We start from the raw sequence: 6,980 nt of genomic DNA, 5'->3' as shown, positions 1-6,980 counted from the left end.
GGAAATCTATAATGAATACCAACATGCTATTTCGCTGAACCTCAGGTAGGAGCATGTCGTTTACTCTCATCTAATAAGTTCCTTGTATTTTAAGGCTATTTGTCTTTTATTATTTTGCTTGGATGTTTGTGCAATAGCTTGACAGGGCACATACCCGGAATCATGTTTATTTTAATTGGGGTTTTTATACTTATATATAGTGTAACATTAATTCCATCAAAGGAATTGAATCTCATGATAAAATTCATCATCGATCTCAATTTAATATAAACACTGTTTCTGGTTACCTCCTGATGAGTTCGTGGGCTGTGAATCCTGGAACTCAGAGGAGAATAATCATCTCCCATTAAGAATAGCCGGATAATGGGGACCGATCTACAGAAAACTGTTCACTGCTGTTGATTGTAACAGCTTTCTTTTACTAATTAAAATAATGTGAAGTGTCATTCGGGCATATCTCTGGTGTCTGGACTTCAGTTTCTCAAGCTCAAGGCTATGCCGCTGCTTCTACTAGATTAAAAAAGAAATCTGAATAGTAAGAAAATCTTATACAATGATCAGCAGTGAATGCCAAAAAAGAATTTTTTAACTGCAAAAATAAAAATTGCCCCCGTTAAATTTTAATTGAGGGTTTTCGCCCGTCCTTAACATAACAATTCTTCACTCAAAACAAATAATTTTAATTAAGGATATAATTTATTCTTCAGAATTCTGCAGTACCGACCGATTGGATGAGGATATCCATTCCGACTTTCTTGATAAGTACCATGAAAAGGCTTATATTAAGAGCAGTTCTCTGCTAACTTTTCATCATATAATTAAATAAAGCAAACCGGCACTAGCTATACAGTATTGGTACTGTATAGCAACTGTTGGAAAACGACATCTTACAATCGGATCCCTCCTAACCTTCCAGGTGTTAAACCGACACATAAACCATTCCAAAATTCTATTGTTGACTAGGGTGATAAAATATCGGTGGCCAATTTGCATTGCGTATTTATTCAACTACTTCAATCTGATACGTTATAACTATTGGGAGTACTGGCATGAAAGTTACTTGACACCCCCTATTATTTCTATCACAAACTCAACATATATAAAAGGCCTTCGAAAGCTCTCTGGTTTTTCGTTTCAGTAGCTACTTCCCAAACTCAAATGGATAAGAAGCCGGCCCAATGTGTTCCCGGAAGGGCAATTGCAAGCAGCAGAGGACACATCATGCGCAAGATTTTCACTCTTCTCTATACAAAACTGAAGCTAGCTTCCCAACGTGTCGTTTCTTATATATCTGGGAAGCAGTAAATTAAAATCTTCTCATATTAGTACTTCTTGTTGGCTAAGTGTTATCTACATCTCTCTCCTTTTCTTTTCACTGCAATATGTTGGAAACTACTTCTCAAAATGTTGTTTTCACTGCAATATCTTTTGTTTTACTGGGATAATTGGTAACTAGACAGGACATAACCCAAATTATGTAAGATCTGATCTCTTTTAATACCAAATGAACCCAACAAGGTTTATATTGATAGAGGTATTTATACATAGTATTTATTGATAATCTTCAAACATATTGATTTATTAGTACTAATTGCATCGATCACAAGTCAAATGCTTCAATGTACCTGATAGAAATGCCCCTTGTGATAATCTGACATCAAGAACAATAAGAAAAAAGAGAAGGGAAGTTTAATTAATTTAATTAAAACTCAACTTTATTCTATCAAAGCACAATTAATTATAATATATGAGTCCCTATTTGAAGTACTACTACGCCGCCAATGATCAATGAATTGATTTACCTACCAATTAATCGAGCAAGGGAGATAATTATATACAATATCCGTTGAGAAGTGGCTAATTACATCATTCAGATGAAAGTTTATGAAAGGAGAATGAATGTGTGGCGGTCCAAACAAAAGAGTTTTACAAGTTACGACTGATATATACATGTATATCTAGAAATTTAGGTTCCCCTTTAAATTCTTCACATCATGAAAGTACTTGTGATTAATTGAAAAACTTAGATTAATTTGTCAGATCTTGCACTGTATTTTTACTCAAAAAGTTCCAATATTAACCAATCATATCAAGTCGATTCACTTATATATATATATATATATATCAACCAAAAGTGTTCCTGCTGCTCTGTGTACTCTTGAAACTAAAATTTAAGAAGCCAACAACGATCTACGAATCATATATATATAGAATCAATCACACGAAATTCTGGTTGGAGTCTTGAGCAGACAAAAAAAGAAAATACCCTAATTTCTTGTAATTCCAGTGCTGCAAGTACAAGATGTGATATGTTTGTGTTGGTGCGTTTTGAAGTTACATTAAGTACATGAAGGTGGCACGAAGGTTCCTGCAGGCAACCCCTGCAAACTTACAAAAATCAAACATATATATAAACTCTTCAAAGCTCTCTGCTTTCTCATGCAGTAGATCTATTTATTCTATATCTCAAATGGATAAGAAGATCACGAGTGAGGTTAAGAATCGTGGAAGGAGAAACAAGAGGCGTCCTGTTAGGGGACACGTCAAGCGCAGGATTTTCATTCTTGTTTATAGAAAGTTGAAGCTAGCTACCCAACATGTCGTTCGTTATTATATTCTATATTAAAGATGAGACCACTACAGCCACAGTTTATATATATATACAAAATAAAGACTGCTGCGGGGGTGATTGAAATTGAGATAAAGCCTTCTCAATTCTCAAAGTAGTTAAGTTACTGTAGTTATTTCTTTCTCTTCACTGCTGCATGCAATTCTAGTACTTTAATTAAAGTGTTACGTTGTTATTTTTCTCACCTAATTGGCTCTTGCATGATGCCATGCATCTTCTGTTATTAAATTAGACTTGAAAATAATCATGTAAGATCTCTCAACCAAGTTGGAGCATAATAAATGATGAGCTACGATGTATTTTAAATTTTCACTTCTCCATTTACTTTCAGAAACTTCAACAGAGGTTTATTTGTATTTATAAATTAGGATGATCTGACCTCAATCAGAATAAAACCTTATATATATTTGGTAAATAAGCATTTTATTCGCCGCACCTTTTCTACTGATCTCTCTCTTAAGTTTCAGCTAGCCACCACCCAAATAATTAATTTACCTCTGTATGTCATGAAGAACAATGCAAAACGATGAACAAGTGTCAACCTTTTTCAGATATTTTTGTTGTTCACTGCCCGAGAATTAAACGTGATAGCAGATACCTGATCAGTTTAGTTTGTTTCGGTTTACATTTTCGTAAAGCTTTTATGAATGGGCTTTCCTTGAAGCTAGAGTTACACTTACGAAAAGTTTGTTTCGAGGTCATAAAAATAACACCGATATATTTTTTAATCGGCTAATTACCACATTTTGGATATCAAGTAATTAAAGGTTTCAGTAATATACCAATACCAATTGTGATTAATATAAGTAATATAGGAGGTCATTCGATTACCGTCTAAAAGAATGTTATTTTTTTATTATTGGGATAATCAACTGTTCGTATCAATTTTATCTTTAATTAATAAACATTTTAGACATAAATATCCTCATATGTCTACTAAATAACAATTAATCAAAATATGGGAAATGACTTCTTTAATCTCATATATTAATTTTTTGGACATAAATACCCTCATTATTTACATGGATAATATCCAAAATACCCTTAGTCACCCAAGACAACTGCCGACCGTCAGTGACCACCACCAACAGCCATTGAAACGCCACACAATTGACCGGATCTAGCCAACCATATGTTGATCTAGTCGTTTTAGGCCAGATCGAAGGCCATAAATGGCTAGATGGCCGTGGATCTGGCCAGAAACGTCCAGATCCATTTTGTCCATTTTCGGGTTCGGCTAGATCCACAGCCGTTAACAGCCACAGATCTAGCCGTTAATGGCCAGAATGGATTTGGCTTTCCAACCAGATCCATGGCCATCTGGTCGTTTTCAGCCTTCTATCTAGTTGGAAACGGCCAAATTGGTGCACGATCGGCCATATTCAACCAGTCATGCACTGTTCCGACTACTATCAGTGGCAACCGACGGTTGTCTTAGATGGCTAGGTGTGTTTTGTTAAATTTTAATCTTTTGTTGTTAGGGTGTTTGAGAAGTGTTCTAAATAATAATAATAATATTAACAAGGAAGAGCAATTCCGTAAAAACCCCTCCGATAATATTTTATACCTTCCATCCATATATATTAATTATTTATACTCACCAATCTAACAAACATATTAGTATAAATTTCCCTCGTTAATCTTTAAGGTAATTTATCTCAGTGATAGTCTTATTTTTTCAATAATAAAAAATTCTTTGGAACAAATGCTATCTTAGATTTAAATAAGGAGGAATTAGAAAATGATATTCTATACAGAAAATTGCATATTCTCTCTCAATTTTAAGTACGTCGTAGAATATATCTATTTTAAATTCTTAAGAGTGTTTGATAATAAAAAAAACAATTTTACGACTGATATGTAACATGTATATCTAGAAAGTTAGCACACCCAAAAGGCTAACCTATTAGGTGGAGGGACTCCCCCCATTTATAAGCCCAAGACCTCCCCAATACGCTTCTAATGTGGGATTTGTTACACTAGGTACGGGCGTTGGTTGGCGAGTGCGAGAGGCGGCGTCGCGCGTTGGTTGGCAGCGCGAGAGGAGGTTTCACGGGCAGTTGATCGCCCACAAGTCACGCACTGGTGAGACCTCACGCAGATCGTGCAATGGAGCAGATCAGTGCTACTAGAAGCAGTGGGGAAGGGGAAGCACGGCGGTCGCGCGATCTGCAACTGGTTGCGACGCGAAGAAGCGCGGCGGAGAGGGCGATTGAGGCAATGTTGAAACAGGGGTTGGTAAAGAAACTAGTTGAATTGCAGAGATCGGGACTGGGTGGGGATTTAATTGAGATGGAGAAATTGATGAGAATGATGAAAAATTGGAAAGAAACAAAGAGGCTAAATAAAAGAGGTGTTTGGAAATGCATCCATTTGCCAGCTGTGTGGCGAGATTTTCAGTGCAATTGGAAGTGGGAGATGGGTTGAGGCAAAGAAAGAAAAGGGCATTAAAGCAAGAGATTTCGGTGAGAGTGAGGGAAGCATCAGTTTCTGATACAGAGGTAGACACCATTGTTGCAGAAGTTTCCGGCGCCCACGCCAGTCAAGAGATGAGAGAGGAAGAATGGGTAAAAGAAGGAAGAATCTCTGCACCTGTGTCAGAATTCAACCGTAGCATTTGAAGGGTGGAAATCTATAATAAATACCAACATGCTATTTCACTGAACCTCGGGTAGGAGCATGTCGTTTACTCTCATCTCATCTAATCAGTTCCTTGTATTTTAAGGCTATTTGTCTTATTATTATTTTGCTTGGATGTTTGTGCAATAGCTTGACAGGGCACATACTCGGAATCATGTTTATTTTATTGGGGTTTTCATACTTATATATAGTGTAACATTAATTCCATCAAATGAATTGAATCTCATGATAAAACTCATCATCGATCTCAATTTAATATAAACACTTGTTTCTGGTTACCTCCTGATGAGTTCTTGGGCTGTGAACCCTGGAATAATCATCTCCCATTAAGAATAGCCGGATAATGGGAACCGATCTACAGAAAACTGTTCACTGATGTTTTCTACTAGATTAAAAAAGAAATCTGAATAGTAAGAAAATCTTATACAATGATCAGCAGTGAATGCCAAAAAAGAATTTTTTAACTGCAAAAATAAAAATTGCCCCCGTTAAATTTTAATTGAGGGTTTTCGCCCGTCCTTAACAATTCTTCACTTAAAACAAATAATTTTAATTAAGGATATAATTTATTCTTCAGAATTCTGCAGTACCGAGTGATTGGATGAGGATATCCATTCCGACTTTCTTGATAAGTACCATGAAAAGGCTTATATTAAGAGCAAACCGGCACTAGCTATACAGTATTGGTACTGTATAGTAACTGTTGGAAAACGACATCTTCCAATCGGATCCCTCCTAACCTTCCAGGTGTTAAACCGACACATAAACCATTCCAAAATTCTATTGTTGGGTGGCCAATTTGCATTGCGTATTTATTCAACTACTTCAATCTGATACATTATATCTATTGGGAGTACTGGCATGAAAGTTACTTGACACCCTCTATTATTTCAATCACAAACTCAACATATATAAAAGGCCTTCGAAGGCTCTCTGGTTTTTCGTTTCAGTAGCTACTTCCCAAACTCAAATGGATAAGAAGCCGGCCCAATGTGTTCCCGGAAGGGCAATTGCAAGCAGCAGAGGACACATCATGCGCAAGATTTTCACTCTTCTCTATACAAAACTGAAGCTAGCTTCCCAACGTGTCGTTTCTTATATATCTGGGAAGCAGTAAATTAAAATCTTCTCATATTAGTACTTCTTGTTGGCTAAGTGTTATCTACATCTCTCTCCTTTTCTTTTCACTGCAATATGTTGGAAACTACTTCTCAAAATGTTGTTTTCACTGCAATATCTTTTGTTTTACTGGGATAATTGGTAACTAGACAGGACATAACCCAAATTATGTAAGATCTGATCTCTTTTAATACCAAATGAACCCAACAAGGTTTATATTGATAGAGGTATTTATACATAGTATTTATTGATAATCTTCAAACATATTGATTTATTAGTACTAATTGCATCGATCACAAGTCAAATGCTTCAATGTACCTGATAGAAATGCCTCTTGTGATAATCTGACATCAAGAACAATAAGAAAAAAGAGAAGGGAAGTTTAATTAATTTAATTAAAACTCAACTTTATTCTATCAAAGCATAATTAATTATAATATATGAGTCCCTATTTGAAGTACTACTACAACGCCAATGATCAATGAATTGATTTCCCTACCAATTAATCTAGTAAGGGAGATAATTATATACTATATCCGTTGAGAAGTGGCTAATTACATCATTCAGATGAAAGTTTACGAAAGGAGAATAA

Source organism: Pistacia vera, unplaced genomic scaffold, assembly GCF_008641045.1.
Source record: "Pistacia vera cultivar Batoury unplaced genomic scaffold, PisVer_v2 Contig338, whole genome shotgun sequence".
NCBI classification, from domain to species: domain Eukaryota; kingdom Viridiplantae; phylum Streptophyta; class Magnoliopsida; order Sapindales; family Anacardiaceae; genus Pistacia; species Pistacia vera.
The sequence above is the reverse complement of the archived record's forward strand: the minus strand, read 5'-3'. Positions refer to the sequence as shown.